The sequence below is a fragment of the Tenrec ecaudatus genome, chromosome 8 (genome assembly GCF_050624435.1).
Source record: "Tenrec ecaudatus isolate mTenEca1 chromosome 8, mTenEca1.hap1, whole genome shotgun sequence".
In the NCBI taxonomy this organism is placed as follows: Eukaryota; Metazoa; Chordata; class Mammalia; order Afrosoricida; family Tenrecidae; genus Tenrec; species Tenrec ecaudatus.
The window spans coordinates 15,448,613-15,467,171 of record NC_134537.1 but is presented as its reverse complement, the minus strand read 5'-3'; the positions used below and the strand labels follow the sequence as shown (position 1 = coordinate 15,467,171).

The 18,559-nt window shown below is 40.1% G+C and overlaps 1 protein-coding gene across 5 annotated transcripts in view; it reads right to left on the bottom strand.

Moving 5' to 3' along the window:
* The window catches only part of NAALADL2 (N-acetylated alpha-linked acidic dipeptidase like 2), a 1,559,949-nt gene that overhangs the window by 959,415 nt on the left and 581,975 nt on the right, over positions 1-18,559 (bottom strand). The gene's annotated exons all lie outside the window — the stretch shown is intronic.

The window sequence follows — 18,559 nt, the reverse complement described above, 5'->3', positions numbered from 1 at the left end:
ACAGATTGGCATGAGTCACAACTGAGCTGAGGAGTGACTGGGTTCTTTTAATTTTTCTCTGTGTTTTGCTCAAGGACAGCAGCCGGGGTCTGAACACTGTTGTCGAGGGGCAGCGGAGAATTAGAACAAAAGCCGCAAGGTCTCTTGTTGGCTGGGTTCTGATCCCTTGAATATCATTACTGCCATATTCCATTAGTCAAAGCAAATCAGAAGACTAAGCCAAATTAGGGATAGAGAGAAAAAGATTAGACCAGCTGAGATGAGTAGGATAAATCTTTTTTTTCCAGAAGAAAATACACGCATGGATAGGATTGTCTAAAATAATGACTTTGTCTAATGATCTAGTGCATAAAAAACCCAAACCAAAATTACTGCCATCAAGTCCATTTTTGACTCAGATCTACCCTGGAAAATAAAGTCAAATCAGTTTATTTGAGTAGATCTCAATACAGTAGCTGCATCAGTTCATCAGGAAGCTTAACAAACATATAATTTGCAGGGCCTTTACCTCCCACCTCTCAGATCTTCTGACTTAAATCAATGAGGCAAATCTGGGAATTTTGTGTGCTCTCTTTGTCCTGCTCCTTCTTTCTTCTCACCCCTTGTCTTTCAGAAGATCCCAGAAGATGCTAACATGGGTTTAGGCCTGCAGACCCTATATCTAACTTCTTTCCATTATTTTTAATATAAGTATTAGTAGCCCTACAATACCTCATCTCTTCCTATAATAATATTCTTGCAATTTGATTTGACTTCTGGCTATTACTTACGTGGTGGTTGTATAATCTGTTGTCAATTCGAAACTTAAGAGTGAAGGGGTGGAGTTCAGCCTGTGAATCAGGTTGCAGCTTGATGACTTCATTGGGAGGTGCTAAGGAGATAAATAGCTTGCTGAAGGCGGAACACACACTCACTTCCTCTGAGACATTCCTGATGATGAGCCTGATGGAGTTGTGTTGATGCAGCCAGAGCCCTGGGAGCTGGAGGAGCCACGTGGAGGCCCCTGCCAGTGCTGAGATGTTTCTCCCACCACTGGATCCACAGGACTCTCCACCCAATGGTCTGTGAGCTTCCTGCACTCAGCATTATTGCAAGGCTGCATGAGTCTAAAGAGGAATGTATGGACTAGTATCGACATATGGAGTAATATTGGACTTACAGACTTGATCTGGACCGGGCTGGGATGTTTTCTTAATGTACAATTACTCTTTATATAAAGCTCTTTTCTATACACATATGCGTGTCTATGAATTTGTTTCTCTAGTCTGCCTAGAATAAAACAACTTATCTTTCTTCCTATCTCTCCCTCAATTTACCTAAAAACTTTCAAGGATACATATACTGTCCAATCCACTAATCCTATATGCACTTTGCCTGCATGATGAGGCCCTTATCCATGCTTTCTATACTAATGATTCCCAAATCTCACTCCTCAATTAAGAACTTTCATACGAGTTTCAGAATGACAAACCCACCACCTTCCGAGCATCTGTATTGAAGGGTGTTATTCAGACATCGCAAATTTGGGACGTCTTCAACAGGATGAGTCATTTCCATTTATACAGTGTCTCCTTTTTGTCAAGCTGTATCTCAGTTAATGTTATTACCGTCTTTCAGTCAGAATGAAAAACACACCTATAATCCTGTCCTCCTCCATCTCACGGAGTTCCTACCTTGTAGTCTAGAAAAAGTACTCTTCCAAATTCTAAAAATCAAAGATGTTTTTTTGATGGAAAACATAGTTTCAAGTACCTCCATATGCCTCGTACATGGAAACTGCACAGTGCAGTAGGAAGTAGAAGAACTGATACATCTGAATGGGAATCTTGGCAAAGGACACGGAGTATACCAAAGACTGCCCCCAAACGAACAAATCAGCCTCGCTCCTGTTACATGCTGGTCAATTTGGTTCCACCTTACAGTGGTGCAGCCAAATCAAATTCTACCTGGTCTTGTGTCATTTATAGATATATATTATAAATATTTATATATAATAAACACATATTTACTACATATTTAATTAATCATTTCCTTAGGGGGTGCTTACAAATCTTATGACAACCCATCATTCAATTGGATGAAGCACACTTGTGCATAGGTTGCCATCAACATTTCCAAAACGTTTTCTTTCTACTTGAGCCCTTGGTATCAGCTCCTCTTTATTCCCCTCCCTCCCCCACCCTAGTGAATCCTTGATCAATGATATATTGTTATTTTTTTTATGTTCTACACTGTTCATTGTCTACCTTCACGCACATTAATGTTATTCATCCCCCTGTGGGTGGGCTATATATCCAACCTTGTGATGAGTACCCCTTCCTCACTTTATCTGTGCCCCACCCCCACTGCCCCATCCCCCTACCCTTATGATATTGCTACTCCCACTACTGTTACTGAAGGTTTTATCCATCCTGAATTCCATGTGTGGAGAGCTCTTATCTATACCAGTGTGTGTACTCCGGTTTAGCCATATTTGTAAGGAAGGACTGGGTCATGGGGGGGTTGGGAGGGGAAGCATTCAGGAATTAGAGGAATGCTGTGTGTTTCACCAGTGCTATACTGCACTCTGAATTTTCCCTTTCTTGTAACCCTTCTGTGGGGGGATGTCCAGTCATCTGCAGATGGGCTTTAGCCTTTGGGTCTCCACTCCAAACCCCCTCATTTACATAGACATAGTCATTTGTTTGGGGTCTTTTGATAACTGATAGCTGACATAGAATCTGGGAACTCAAAGGCTTGAAGTTAAATAAGCGGTCATTTAGTAGGGAAGCAAGTAAGTTCACATGGAAGAAGTGTACCAACCTGTGTGATCAAGAGGTGTCAATGAGGTAATTAATATTTCTGTTGCAGCCACTGTGTCAACCCATCTCATGGAGAATCTTTCTTCCCCCCTGACCATCATCCCAACCCTCTACCAGATACAATATTTTCATTGATATCTATCATATGTGATTGACATTTTACTGAAGATTAACCAACAATGGTTGCAGCTGTACATTTACAAAGAGCTGCTAAAGGTTCACGTCAGATTCAGAAGAGGACATGACTCAAGGGATACCACTGCTGGTGTCATGGGGACCGGCTGAAAGCACAGAATCCCAGACAGATGCTGACCCATGTTTCTTGAGTTTGCAAAGGCATTCAATGGTGTGGGTCATGATAAACGCAGGATGCCCTTGAGAATGGGATTTCCAGAATGCTGAGTTAAACTCTTCTAGCACCTCTACATGGACCAAGAGGCAGTTGTGCAAATGTAGCAAAGGAGTGCTGCATGATTTAAAACCAGGAAAGGTCTGCATAGGGGTTATACTCTCACTGTACTTATTCAATCTGCTCACCGAGAAGATCATCAATAGAGCCGGGTTACATGAAGACAAATGCAGTGTCGGCATTAAAGGAAGGTTTGTAATTTACAATCTGTGATGTGGAGCCCTCATGGCCTTGGATTAATGATTCACATAGTGACCAGTTCAAAAACCACCAACAGCTCCTCAGGAGAAAAAATGGGTTTTCTACTCTCACAAAGAGTTCCTGTCTTATAAACACACAGGGGGATTTCTGAGTCAGCATTGACTTTGAGTCAGCATTGACACGATGGCAGTGGATTTGGTTGTGGTGTATGACATGCAGGTGATACAGCCATGCTTGCTGAAAGTGAGGGCGATTTGAAGCACTTGCTGATGGAGATCTAGGACCACAGCCTCCAGAATGGATTACAACTCAATGTAAAGGAAACCAAAATCTTCAAAACTGAACCATTAGGTAACATCCTGATAAATGGAAAAAATATTGAAGTTGTCAAAGATTTCACCTTGCTTGGATCTACAATCATAGAAGCAGCAGTCAAGAAATCAAATGACACATTGCATTAGATAAAGATGCTGCATAAAACTTTTTTAAGGGGGAAGGGAGACAGTGGTAAGTGTAAGATATGAAAATAATAATAATGTATAATTTAATAGGGGGCCATGAGGGTAGGGAGTGGGGAGCTGACACCCAGGGCTCCATAGAAAACAAATATCTAGAAAATAATGATGGCAACAGATGTACAAGTGTGCTTGATACAACTGATGTATGAATTGTTACAAGAGCTATAAGAGCCCTCAATAAAATATTTTATTTAAAAAACAAAAAGCTTTGAAAAAAAATAAATAAAAATAAAGTGTTGAAAAGCAAGGATGTTACTTTGAGGACTAAGATGTGCCTGACCCAAGTCATGGTATTTTCAATTGGCTTATATGCGTAAGACATTTAGCAACTGATTAAGAAAGACCAAATGAAAATGGGTACATTTCAACTATGGTGTTGGGCAAAGAATATTGAAAGTACCATGGATAGCCAGAGGAACAGACAGATTTGTTTTGAAAGAAGTACAACCAGAAATCTCCTTAGAAGCAAAGATAGCACGATTTCATCTCATGTACTTTGAATATTTTATTAGGAGAGGCCAGTTCCTGGAGAAGGACATCAGGCTTGACAAAGTGGTGGCTCCGCAATGAGACGTGTTGGTGCAATGGCTGCAATGATGGGCTCACACATCGTGAGGAAAAAACAAAGCCCATGTGGAAGAAGCACATCAGCCTGTGTGATCACAAAGTGTCAAAGGGATCAGGTATCAGGCGTCAAAGAACAAAAAATATTATCATTGTGAATGAGGGGGTGTGCAGAATGGGGACCCAAACCCCATCTGTAGGCACACGGACATCCCCTTACAGAAGGCTCTCAGGGAGGAGATGAACCAGTCAGGGTGCTGTGTAGCAATAATGAAACATACAACTTTCCTCTAGTTCTTAAATGCTTCTCCCCCACTCCCCCCTCCACTATCATAATCCTAATTATACCTTACAAATCCAGTTAGACCAGAGGATATACACTGGTACATATAGAAACTTGAAACAGGAAATTCAAGAGATGATCCCTTCCAGACCAGTGGTAAGAGTAGTGATACGGGGAAGATGGAGGGAAGGTGGAGTAGAAAGGGGTAACTGATTATAAGCATCTACATATCACCCTCTCCCAGGGAGATGGACAACAGAAAAGTGGGTGAAGGCAGACATCAGAGAGTGTATGATATTACAAAATAATAATTTATAAATTATGAAGGGTTCATGAGGAGGGAGGAGTGGAGAGGGAGGGGAAAATGAGGAACTGATACCAAGGGCTGAAGTAGAAAGCAAATGTTTTGAGAATGATGAGGGAAACTAATGTATAAATGTGCTTGGCACAATGGTTGTATGTATGCATTGTGATCTGTACGAGCCTCCATCATAAAATAATTTTTTAAGAAAAGGAGTCAGTCATTTAAATCTCTGGATATTTTAAGGAAATATGTGAATTTTAAAATCTGTCTTAGAAAGATATAGATTTAAAAGACATAGGTTTTAAATAAATAAATTTCATACAAAATAAGAACTTATTGTTGCATATTTCATTCTTGATTTCTTGCGCTAATTTTGACATTTAAAATTCCTTTTGTTAGAAATGCAATAAATGAGTATCTTCCATCTTCATTTTAATAATATTTAAGAACTTAAAAAGCTGCTTCTGTGACATAGATTTATACAAATCTTAGCCATGTCTTGTAACGCCCACCTGTATTTGAAATAATACTTTATGAATCATCACCCTTGACCTCTGCTTCATATAATCCATCTTTTCAAATTATTCGATTAGGGTACATATTGAGTAGGTATGATGAAAGCACATGACCCTGAAGCATACCTTCCCAGAATTTAAATGGCATAGTTTTCTCTGGCTCTATTCTAAAGATCGCCCCTGTGTTTATAGAGTGTACATGAGCACAAGTAAGCGTTGTGGAATTCCCCTTCTTCCCAATTTTATCTCTAAGTTATTATGATGCTCAGAGTTGAATGTCTTTGTGTAAATAAAACACAGGCAGACATCTTTCTAACATTCTCTGCTTTCAGTCATGATGCAGAATGAGCAAAAAGGTCTTAGTATGTGATAATGCATTGCTAGTGAATGACCGTATTCTCGTGGGTTACCTTTGTTTGGAAAGGGCACCAATCTGGCTCTCTTGGCATAGACAAGTGAGCACTTCTAGGGCCACAACCATATGTGGAAACACCTCAATAGGTATCTGTCAAACCCTAGAACAGTGGTTCTCAACCTTCCTAATGCTGTGCCCCTTTCATATAGTTCCTCATGTTGTGGTGACCCCCCCACCACCATAAAATTATTTTCATTGCTAAATTTTATATGTTTTTCGAATTGTCTCCCCTAATTTTTTTTGTTTTGCTTCTATTTAGATAAAAAACATTTAGACAGGCTGTATAATATGGATACCCTTTTGCTTCTCAATATCCTTAATATATATCATTTGGGGTTTTGAACTTTCTATTGTAGTTTGGGTGAACGTTTGCAGAGAAAATTAGTTTAGTTTTCTACTCACTTGATAAATCTTTGCCTGTTGTGACAGTAACTGCAGTCCCTCAATGTTCCCTGGTTTCTTCCTTTCCATTCACCCCTTTTCCTTGAATCTACTTTTTTCCTGAGATTTACTTTGTGCCATGCGTTGCCCCTTTTCTCATGTATGGCTGGCTGTAATGACAAGTATGTGCCTCTCTGATGTTATCATTTACTTCACAGGCCTGTCTGTTATTGGGCTGAAAATTAATCTCTGGAGGTAGGATCATGCCAGACTGAAAGGAGGTCTAAAGGTCACAGTCATGGGGTACCAACAGTCACTAGCAGGAATTCTTTTCTATTTTATGGTTTTGAATTTTGTCTGCTTCTTTTTTCCCCACTCTCTTTCCTGGACTCTCTATTGTGATCTTAATCAGATCAACCAGTGCGTCCAGTCTCCGGGCAGTGAAGGCTATACCTTGCATAGTCCTTCCATCCACTGGGCTAATGGTTTCCTTGAGTCTTTTCATTTTTTCATTTTTTTTAACTCCAGGTGGGGAGTGACCACACGTTCCATCTCAGATGGCTACTTAGACGGATGTAAGCTTTTAAGCCCTCAGTTGCTACTCACCAAAGTACGATAGAGAACAATGTCCTTGTCCTTCATATTAACTGAGATGATTCCTCAAGACAACTGTCCCAAGTTCTCATGCACAGTGATTCATTCCCTCCAGCTATTATGACCAAAAAGCTTTCTGAACTTCGCCACCTCACCCCAGCCCACATTTGCACTACTATAAGTTTGGACATACTAGTAGCACATGAAAATACATGAGTAGAGACATCCTCTGCCAAACCTAGATGTTCTCCCATTCACCTTCCCACATTGCCTCAGCTGGTAATCCTACCTATATAGCCATGCATGTAAACTGTCTGATAGTATAAGTATTGCTGGATTGAGTGTAATGGTATTTGTCTTTATTGGCTCTCAGTGTCTACTTTGACCTTGTCATATGATGTGGCCCTTCCCCTTCTGACATTTTGCTTTTCTGTTCAGTCCAGTTAAGATGTATTTATTGTCTAGTTAATGATTTCCCTATATCAGATAACCACCAGATCATATTTCCTTCTCTCTGTAAACCTTTCCTTGATTCTTTGCAATAGTAGTTTCTTATACATTTTCTAATCCACGACAAGCACAATGTGACTGAAATATTTATATGACTCTTATAAATGCTCCCTATGAATCATTCTTCAAAGATATTCATTTGAATCTTCTTTTATATCTAGGTCACATGAAACACACTGAGCTTTCTAATATCTTGAGCTGTTGAGTATCAGTGATTCATACCAGATAATAAGCTAAGCTTGACATCATCAGACTCATAGAAAAGAATGTATTCGTCCAAGGAAAGCTAATATTTTCTCTTAGCCCACTCAGGTATGAAACAAACACTCTTGAAATCATTTTACTTTTGACTATTGAGCATCAAGTTCTTTGTAACCAAGGAAACAGTGTTCTGCAGCCAGTTTCACAAAACAGAAGGCAATTATCTGTCTAAGGTTAGGGTCTGTCCTTAGCATTGCTTGCCTCTTTTATATTTTTTTCCAGTGAACACATCCTATTTCTTTACCTTTCCTTAAACTACTCTGCAACTATGGCTGATGTCACAGTTCTCATCTGCCTAATATCATCTCTGGTCTACTTATGAACCATCCTAATTTCATACTATACCCAATAGCACAGTGGTCTATTAGCCTCTAAAATACAACCTTCAAAAAAACATATTGTAGAAACTAAAAGCAATGACACTAGTGTTTTTGTAGTTTGGAATTACAGCACACACGGAATTCAAGAATCTCTGAACAGTAAAACTGGCTATTTCTGACCTAAAATACTTCGTGGAGTGTCAAGTAAGTTATTTGAGGAAGCTACAGCTATATGAAGACTTGACTGGGACCTGAGGATACTCTTCCAAGCTCTCTCATGCGGCTGCTCTCTATCTGCCCTCTGACGACTGTGACGTGGTGTTTGACTTCACCGAGGTCCAACAGAAATAGAGAGACAGGAAGAAAATGTGCTGAGGACACTATTGGCACTGTCTTTTATAGCCCCATCTGAAACATAACCAGACAGCCTAACCTTTATGCTACTACAATGTGGGAGGAATTAAAGAAAGATGAGAATTCCAGGAGACAAAAACATTGAGGCCAAATTAGAGGCTAGTTGCCACAACACTGACAATTAGGTGCGTTAATAAGCTATGTTACACATAGTATCTAGCTGGAATAAATGTTACATACTCACTAAACCTCATTGACGTCAAGTCAGTTCCAACTAAAAGGTGCTCTGGTGGCAAATGTGTAATGCACTGTGTTTTTAACTATTAGGTTAGCAGTTCAAAGCCCCAGCTTCCCTGTTGGAGAAAGTTGAGATTAACTGCTCCTATAAAGATGCAGAGACTTGGCAAACCAAAGAGAGAGGGTCTACTCTGTCATTAGGAGCACGAGAAATACCACATAAGCTTCTTATATTAGTATCAACATCAGCAACATCGATTGACCAATCAGAATTAAAGTTAGAATATAATTTTCTGTTAGATGGTAGGAGAAGCCTAGAGGACAATTTTTCCTTTTCCTCAAATGGCGGAGAGGGTGAAGAATTATAATGCCAATCCTGCCACTAATTCTGGGCCTTGAGTATTTTCCTCCTTGGTTTCCTCATACACAACATAGGATTTTAAGCAAAATAAATAAAACTCCATCATCTCTCCTACTTTTGGTATCCAGTAATTTCACAGTGTTTTTCTGTCTCTGTCTAAAGTTTCAAGACTTAATTAAAATCTGAAAATTACTTTTCCCCCATCTCACCCTTTTATTCAACATATGAGCACATAAGCCACCATGTTCAAGGCTCTCATAGAATTCCTGCCTTTAAAGTTTCTTGGAAAGACATCCACATGCTTTTCAGTTTTTCATATTGAAATGTGCATTTCAGATGAATTTCCATCAAAGATATCTTTCACTTTTCACACGAGAAAACAATTTCCTTTAAAATGATCTTATTTTTTTCTGGATAATTATTCCTGTGTATTAGGCTTTACATAAACATCACATGCAAATATTATTTGAAATCTTATCCGTTAAGCCTTTTGATCGCTTTTCCCCTTGGTAAATTAGTAATATAATTTGTAACCTCTTCTGATATCAGCTGTAGATATGACTGGGTTCAGCACCCTGTAAGCATTTCTTTGTACCCACAGTTAAGCTCTGCTGCCTTTAACAAATAGGATTTCTCACACAGTTACAGTAAATCCTGCTCTGTAGGTTACTCAAACTAACGGTGCATGGTTGTATTAATTAAATGTATGCTTAAGGGACTAAAACACATGATAGTACCCTAGACCTTCAAATATATTCGTGTAAATAGCACATCCATCATCTAGGCTTGTTGGAGATACTGCCAACGTCCTGCATTAGGATTCCAGTGCTCTGATTTTCAGGGAATTGGATCAATATTTGGTGGAGAAGTAACATATGAAATAAAGTAGTATTTGAGTAACTATCACCAGAGATAAGAGTTCAAAAACCTCTTTTAAATCTATAGACAGAAATAGGACACCATAACTATTATTGATATCTAGTCGTACAGTTAAAGCAGAGACACGTCCAAGTAGTAATATTTTCTTATAATTTGATAATCCCAAATTACAAATTGGAGCCCTAATGGTGCTGTTGCATAAGCAGTGAATTGCTCATCACAGGGTGGATGATTCAAATCCAGCCACTACTCCAAAGAAGAGAGGTGAAGCCCTCTGTTCCAGGAAAGATTCACAGTCTTGGAATCTTGGGAGTGACTCAATCAATGGCAGAGATGTGGATGGGTAAATTACTAGTGAGGACAGCAATTTAACACAGATATAAACACAAATTTCAATCCCTTTTTATTGCCATTAGATCCCAGATTCATATTTAATCAAAGGATACCTCTTACCCTAAATTGTGATGAAGGGATTAAGTTTTTCCCATCCCATTGATGTTACCATTTCCTCAGCCAGTGATCATCACCAGAAGAGAGGGATGTGTTTTTAAACCCCTGATCTAAAAGGGATACATACCATTTTGCTCACCTTCCCCTGGCTAAGTCACATGGCCACATTTACTGCAAGAGATACTGCAGACTATAGGCTGGCAGTGTTTCGGAAAGAGAAAGAGTCACCAATATTGACTATCTATAATAGTAGGATTATAATTTTTGAAATACAGACGAGGGCTCAAAGCCATCATAACCATCTAGCAAAGCTGTACTTTTATAGATGAGCACTCTGAAGACTGAAATATTGACTTATAAAAAGTTTCAATAATGAAGAATTTGGACTTTATTACTCCTTGCCTAATAGTCGGTTCAGATCATTTCATTTGGTAACCGACTCCTCTTGACTATCACATCTCCACTAAAGATGCATATGTCTGCATCACTCTAACAAAGAAAAACAAACAAGCAAAAGAGAACTAATTGCCATCAAGTTGATTCGAACTCATAGCAACCCTATAGGACAGAGGAGAACTGCCCTTTCTGTTTTCTGAGAGCTTACATCTTTACCGGAGCTGAGGGTCTCACCTTTCTCCAGTGGAGTGATTGATGGGTACAAACCATTGGCCTCACGGTCAGCCGCTCCATGAAGCGCCCACTAAGCCACCAGGCAGCATCACCTAGTGCCCCTCGAGAGAGTCCCCTCTTTATAGCCACAGACGCAAAGCCCTTTGTGAACTGGGCATTCAATTCGAGAACAATTCCACTCATGAGGAACAATTAACCTTAAGAATTGGATGCAAAATAATGGACACATCTGTGAGAAGCAATGATTATCAACTGAGCATCAATGTAGCACAAGATAATAACAACATATCTGAGCAATGTGTGTGTTTCTGTAAATGACATGATCTAAATGGAGGGTGAATGTTAAAGGCTTATGTTCAATTAAAGCATTTCAACTGAGAACCTTACTTGGGGGGCACATTCTCACTGAAATTTAGAACCTTTGTTTCTAAAGCTCATGCAACTTCACTTTGCCTAGAGATAACAAATTACCACTTGCCAGGCATCAGATCTGCTTCCAGAAAAACATGCTATAATCTTTCCATGTTTTTGCTTTTCCAAATCATCATTTACAGAACACAATCCAGACTGAACAGTTTAGTGTCTTGGCTAGGACTTCAAGGCATCCTTGGGCAGAGGGATTCTCCAAGGTATCTAGTTAACTCCCAGCAACCTCGTCAAAGTTTGGCCATATCACCACAGTAAGGCTCCTCGGTATTAAGATTCCTTAGAAGACTTGCCAATTGTACATTTCTAGGTTCTCTGTGCAACCAGCAGCACAGCAGAACAGGCAGAATCTGCTCTGTCAATACAACTATGAACTTTCAAGAGCAAATCCATTTTAATTCATTTACAACATTTACTATTTTTCCCCCTGGGGTCTCTTTGTGGTAGTTACATAATCTTGTGTTAATCTGAGGATTAAGAGTGTAGGGGTGGAGTCTAGTTTGTCAATCAGGATATAGCCAATGAGGCCTCTGCGTGGGCATCACCTTCCCCCTGAGGATTCTGGAAACTCTGGTATTCCTCCTTGGAGGTGAGAGACACACTCTCTCTGCTTATTCCCTGGGAAACATCCCTGTGGAGAAGACACCTGGAGAGCCCTGCCAGCTCTGAGATGCCGACAAATATGACTGGATCCACAAGACTTCCCACCCACTGCCCTGTGTGATATTTCTGAATTTGACATCATTGCATGTGTTTCCTGAGTCTGAAGAGGACTTTATAGATTGGTATGGGACAATATCAGACATATGGACTTGATCTGGACTGGCCTGGGATGTTTTCTCAACATTCAACTGCTCTTGTATATAAAACTCTTCCCCATATACATATAGTCTCCATGGATTTGTTTCTCTAGTCTAGTCAGACTAACACAATCTTTAAGAGGTTACTCTGTGGAAAATGATGCACCTGATCCAGACCACAATATTTTGAATCCCCTTAGATGCATGTGAAAGCTGGATTTACATAAGGAATACCGAAGAAAGAATAATGTATTTGAATTATGATGTTGGGAGAAAGTATTGAATGAACCAGGAACTGACAAAATAGAAAACACATCCGTGTTGGGAGAAACACAGACAGGTTCCTAGGAAGCAAGGATGGTGAGACTTTGTCGCACCTATTTTGCATATGTTATCACCTGCTTTGCATATGCTCTCACATACGTGGATATGTATGTTTTCAGGAAAGATAAGGCTCTGGAGAAGGGCATCCTTTTGGAAAATTATAGAGTCAATGACAGAGAGGAAGACCTTCACCTAGATGGATTGACATGGGGTTGCAAGAAGGCGTTCAATCATTGGAATTACTGTGTGGATGGAGCAGGAGCAGGTAGGGCTTTGTTCTGTTGTCCGTAGGATCACATGCCTAAAGACAGCCTCAGTATCACCTAACATCCTTCTACAAGACCTTGTGAGTAGCTCTCAGTTTCCCAGCAACATCATGCCCTCTGAGACGCTGAGTGTGGCGCACACACATATGCTACACATGCAAGAGCAGCTGAAACCTGGCCTTGTTTCCGCCAACTCCACCTTGCAGTATTGCACGTTCACGAAGTACACTATAATGAAACAGTTTCTGTGGAACCGTTGCCACAGTTACCAATAAGGCAGATGTCCACCAAATTCATTTTCACAATTTACTTAATTAGATTTTTTTAAATTATTTTTTTCAGCGTCAGAACACCAATAGAAGACTGTGTGTTATATTTCCAGGGAACATGCCAACACTTTAGAAATAATTACTTTTTGAAATATAGTTATTACATAAACAATTGATTGCACTGCTAAGCACTTATAAACACCTCATATAACAAACTGAATATAAGCAATCATATTATCTACAAGCAACAACTGATATAATTAAATTTACTACGATGATACAAGATAGTCCTTACCAACTTCCCACTGATTGAATGAAAGCCATCTAAATATTGAAAGAACTCATCAAGAATAAAAATTTATACCAGTTTCAACAAACAACTTACTCTATTTGTAATGCAAGAAGAGAAAAGGAGAATAATGAGCAAAAGAAATACACAAATGTAGCAATTTTATTAGTTCAACTCTAGCTGTGCCACATTATTTCAAACAGGTTTCAGGGAGTGGGGGGAAGTAAAGGAGAAACTAAGTGGATTTGAACGAATTTCCCACATGCAATAAGTAACTGAAAAATCACTCTGGTTAAGTTTAAATTTCACTGAAGAAATCAGCAAAGTCTGCTAAACTCTAGAGTACTGATGAAGGAAATTATGCAGCAATTGCTGGAGTCTCTTGTACAATAACATCTGAATCGCAACCAGGATTGGGATTCCGACCCCTTGGGCCACCTTCCTGGTCTCCTCTCATTTGGGGACTAAGTCCCGCTTTGAATATCCTAGTTCATGTACTGGGTAACTGTGTGCTGAGCATCGGCATCATTTGAGTCCCGTATATCATTTAGGGATACAAATAGAAATCTAGCGAGGTCCCTGCCCTGGAGGGGCTCACTAATTTATCAGACAAAGGCAGTCATGAAAACAACAGCGGCAACAAAGCAAGATAGGGTTTCCGGAGGAAGTCTGGACATTGTCCCATGCTGAAACCCACAGGACAGCAGTCAATGACACCCCAGGATGGCCTCAGCAGAGCGTGGGATGGGGAAGGGGGAGCTGCAAGATGGGGGACACAGGATGAGAAGGGATTTTTCTTCTGTCAGGGTGACTAAAAATGTCCCTCAGAGGACAAACCACATTAGCCATGTACATTGCTGATGGAGAAAGAAATGGGCCTGTCAAGGTTGTCGCACAGCGCACACATTGGGCAAGAATTCATTAGAGAGAAATGGAATCCTGACTCTCCTGCCTGGCTCCCTCTCCCCACTTGATCTAGTTTAACCAGACTCCTCCTCCAGGCCCCTATCCACCTTGAAAACAGCCCATAGAATGAAATGATTAATCAATCATCTTTTAAAAGTTAAGATGCTATTTATTTAAGGAGTCTGATACAACCTTAAAAATAAATTTAAAAATAAAAAATTACACTGGTCGTGGACATATTTCTTGGGATAGCCTTCGCAGTTGCACATGCAATGAATTTAGTTTTCTTCCACTTTTCCAATATAATTTCCAATATCTCTTCCTTCCCAGCCTCTACAAAGCTCTTGGGCATAATGCTCAGATTGCATATCTTTAGTTAGATATCCATTTCATTTTTAAGTATTCAGAAATCCATTTAATAGACGTTTTTCAAAAAGCACCTATCTCACAAACAACATCAGCCTTTTTGTCTTTTCCTAACTCAGGTCTTACTAACCAGTATTGAAGAAAGACTTCGTGTATCCTTTTACTCTCTTAATGCTGCCCCCTCTTCTCTCCGGCAGTGCTGTGTCCTGCTCTTCCCGCGGGAGGTGAGAAGAAAATAAAGGGAAACCATGGATGTAGCTCGCCCCTGTCTGTCAAAGCAACCCCCCTGCTTGCCGAAGTGTTTGCTCCGGCCCACAGGAAACATTACATATTGATGTGCCGTGGGACTCTGAGCAGTCATGTTTTCCTTCACACTTCTCTGTGCTTCACAGACACCTCTTGCCTCTCACCCTTTGCTGTCTCCATCTCCATGCTCTCCGCACTTTACAAGACAGCATAGCTCCAGGTCTCAGTAGTAATATCATGCAAGAACTCTCCCATGAGGTGTGAATTATGCATTGGCCAACCCTAAACTCAGGAGATGAGGCGCTAAGCTGTTAACCAGAGCTGCTAACTGCAAGGTCAGAGGTTCCAACCCACCAGGCACTTCTCGAGAGAAAGAGGGGGCTGTCTATTTGTATAGATATATAAAGCCTTGGAAAAACAAAGGGGCCACTCTGCTGTGTCTTATAGGATCCCTGTGAGTCCAAATCAAATTGACAGCAGGGAGAATTTCAGAGGGCATCCCTTGATCATCCCTCACTTTGACCTATTGGTGAGCATGTCCCATCGCTGGGATGGCAGTGAAGTCACAGAAATCTATTGTCAAATGTACATTGCCTGGTGGCAAATATCTTCACACTGCCAGTGAATGGTCAGCAAGCAGCCACTGAAGACTAAATTTATATGGAGACTCAAAGTGGATTTAGGGCTTGCACCATAAGCTGTGTCCTTCCCGAAAACCTAGAGCTCAGAATATATATCTATCATATGTGAAGCAACAGCCACTGCATGGCTGAAAACACAGAAAGAAGGAAAGGGTCAGTACTAACAGAGAAAGCTAAATGTCCCAAAGGACCGAAAATGGCTTGGATGGTTGGTGTTTTAAAGGTTCTTCTTCATTCCCCTTTTACCCAGAAAAATCTCTATGGCAAATGATTTAACTTCACCCAACAGAATGCTCCAATGGTAGAACAATACCATTGAGATCGTATGCAAGTAAAATTTTGCTGAAGATCATCCAACAATGGTTTCAGGGAACTGCTAGAAGTTCAGGACAGATTCAAAATAGGCTGTGGAACAAGGAATATCATTGCTGATTACAGACGGATCTTGGTTCAGAGCAGAGCCCACCAGAAAGATGTTTACTTGTGTTTTATTAACTATGCCAAGGCATTTAACGGTATAGACCACAATAAATGATGGATAACCTTGAGAAGAATAGGAAACACAGAATATTTGAATGTGCTTCTTTGGAACTTGTACATGGATCAAGAGGCAGTTGTGAGTACAGAAAAAAGGAATACTGCATGGTTTAAAATCAGGAGGGTGTGCATCCTCTCCCCATGCTTGTTCAGTTTGCATGCTCCACCAATCATCAGAGAAGCTGGATCATATGAAGAAGCATATGCATTCATGGTTGGAGGAAAGCTTACTAACGACTTGTGATATGCAGATGGCACAACCTTACTTGCTGAAAGAGAGGAGGGCTTGAAGCACTTGCTGATGCAGATCAAAGATTGTAACCTTCAGTATGGATTACAACTCAATGTAAAGAAAATTAAACTCTTCACAACTGGATCAATAAGGAACATCTAATAAATGGAGAAAAGGTTGACGTTTACAAGAATTGTGTCTTGCTTGGATCCACAATCAATGCTCATGGAAGCTGCATTCAAAATATCAAAAGACATGTTGCATTATGTACATCTGCTGCACGAGGCCACTTTACAGTGCTGAAGAGCAAGGATTATACTTTGAGGACTAGGGGACATGGCTCAAGCCATGGTGTTTTCAAATGCCTCATATGCATGTGGAAATTGCCAACTGAATGGGGAAGACCAAAGAAGAACTGTGGTGCTGGAAAGAAATACTGAAAGTAGCATGGACTGCTGAAAGGACAAAGCAATCTGTCCGGGAAGAAGTATGGCCAGAGTGCTCCTTAGACTCTCAGGCTTAGGGGGAAGAATGGCAACACTGCGTCTTCTTTCCTTTGGGCATATTGTCAGGAGAGAGCAGTCCCTGGAGATGGCCAACATGCTGGATAAAGTGGAGGGGCAACGAAAAAGAGAAGGCACTCAAAGAGATGGATTGACACAGTGGCGGCAACAATGGGATCGAGCATAGGACAATTGTGCAGATGGCACAATGCAGTGTTGACTTCTATTGTGAGTAGTGTCTGTATGAATCGCAACTACCTCATTGGCAACAACAATCACAATAAGGTCAAAAGTACAGAGTGGTTTGAGCTGGGTTCTGAAGACTTGGGTAGACTTGGGAGTGTGGAGAACCAGGCCCTCAGCTGTGAGGACTCTGCAAGGTGAAGTTCAAGGGAGGAACTGTTGCATTCCCAGGTGAGTTAGAACTGAATTGGTTTCAACTGGAATTGAATGTCTTCAATTCAGCTGCTGTCAAACAATGGAATTGACTGATTTGATTGATCAGAGATGCTCCTTTCATCCGATATTCTGTCATCACCTCAGTGGCAGAAGACCAAACCTCAATCCTCTTGATGTATAGTCCCTTTCCCCTCCATTCCAGGCTTCCCTGAAGCTAGAAGACCAAAAGAGTCAGAAAAGTGGTTCCAAATCCATCAGTTGGTAGAGTGCTATTCCATTTATCTGTAGATAGATGAAGGACATCTAACAACAATATACATAAAATCTAATAGAGGACACTTACTGAGTGTTTACTACTTACTGTTTACCACGTATCGTGTTATGTGATTTTTTGAACTATTTAATTTAATCTTATTGAACCCTGTAAAAGGCAGATATTATTCTTAATTTCCAGCATCTTATAAGTGATAAAATTGAATGTCATAAAGAAATAGAAAATTGACTGTCCAGGTTACCCAGTTAGAAAGAGGTAGAAAGAGTTAGAATTTTAATCCACAAAATATATATCACACTTATTCTTATAAGTGATTATCTGTTGCACTCAATATATAACTATCTGGTATATTTTGTAGACATCATTCTACTTTATATTAAAAAATACAGATTATAAACATTTTGTATTATGTCTCAAGGAAAAGAGTCTGAGAAGAATTTTTTTGGAGATTGAGCAACTAACACTCTTAGTATATGTCAAATGACATTGCTCTCTAAGGAATAAGATCATTCCTAGGCACAGCAAGAAAACAACTGTCGGCAAATCGATCACTCCTCGTTCTCTCCTGTGTGTTGAGTTCCGTATATCAAGGCTGATGTTTTGCAACTGATCCTATGTGACTCCTTCTAAACCAGCGGTTCTCAACCTTCCTAGTGCTGCAACCCTTTCAGACAGTTCCTCATGTTGTGCCCCCCAACCATAAAATGATTTTTGTTGCTACTTCATATTTATAATTTTGCTACTATGATGAATCGTCATGAAAATATCTGGCAGGCAGGATGTAGTTTCATTGTTACAAATTGAACATAATTAAAACATAGTGATTAAGAACAAAAAGAGTATGTAATTATATATTGTGAAATATTTATTTCTAATTACAAATAAATGAAATTTTGTCTGGAAGCATGAGTAACAAGTCTTCACACTGGGTGCTTGTCTGTGGGCGTATCTGCATGTGGGTGGACCTGCCTGGAGATGACAGAGGAGCGGTGTCTTGGTTCCTAAGACCATCAGAAATATGTTATGTCTGATGGTCTAGACTCTAAGGCAACCCCTGTGAAAGGGACGTTTGATGCCCCATAAGGGTCGCGACC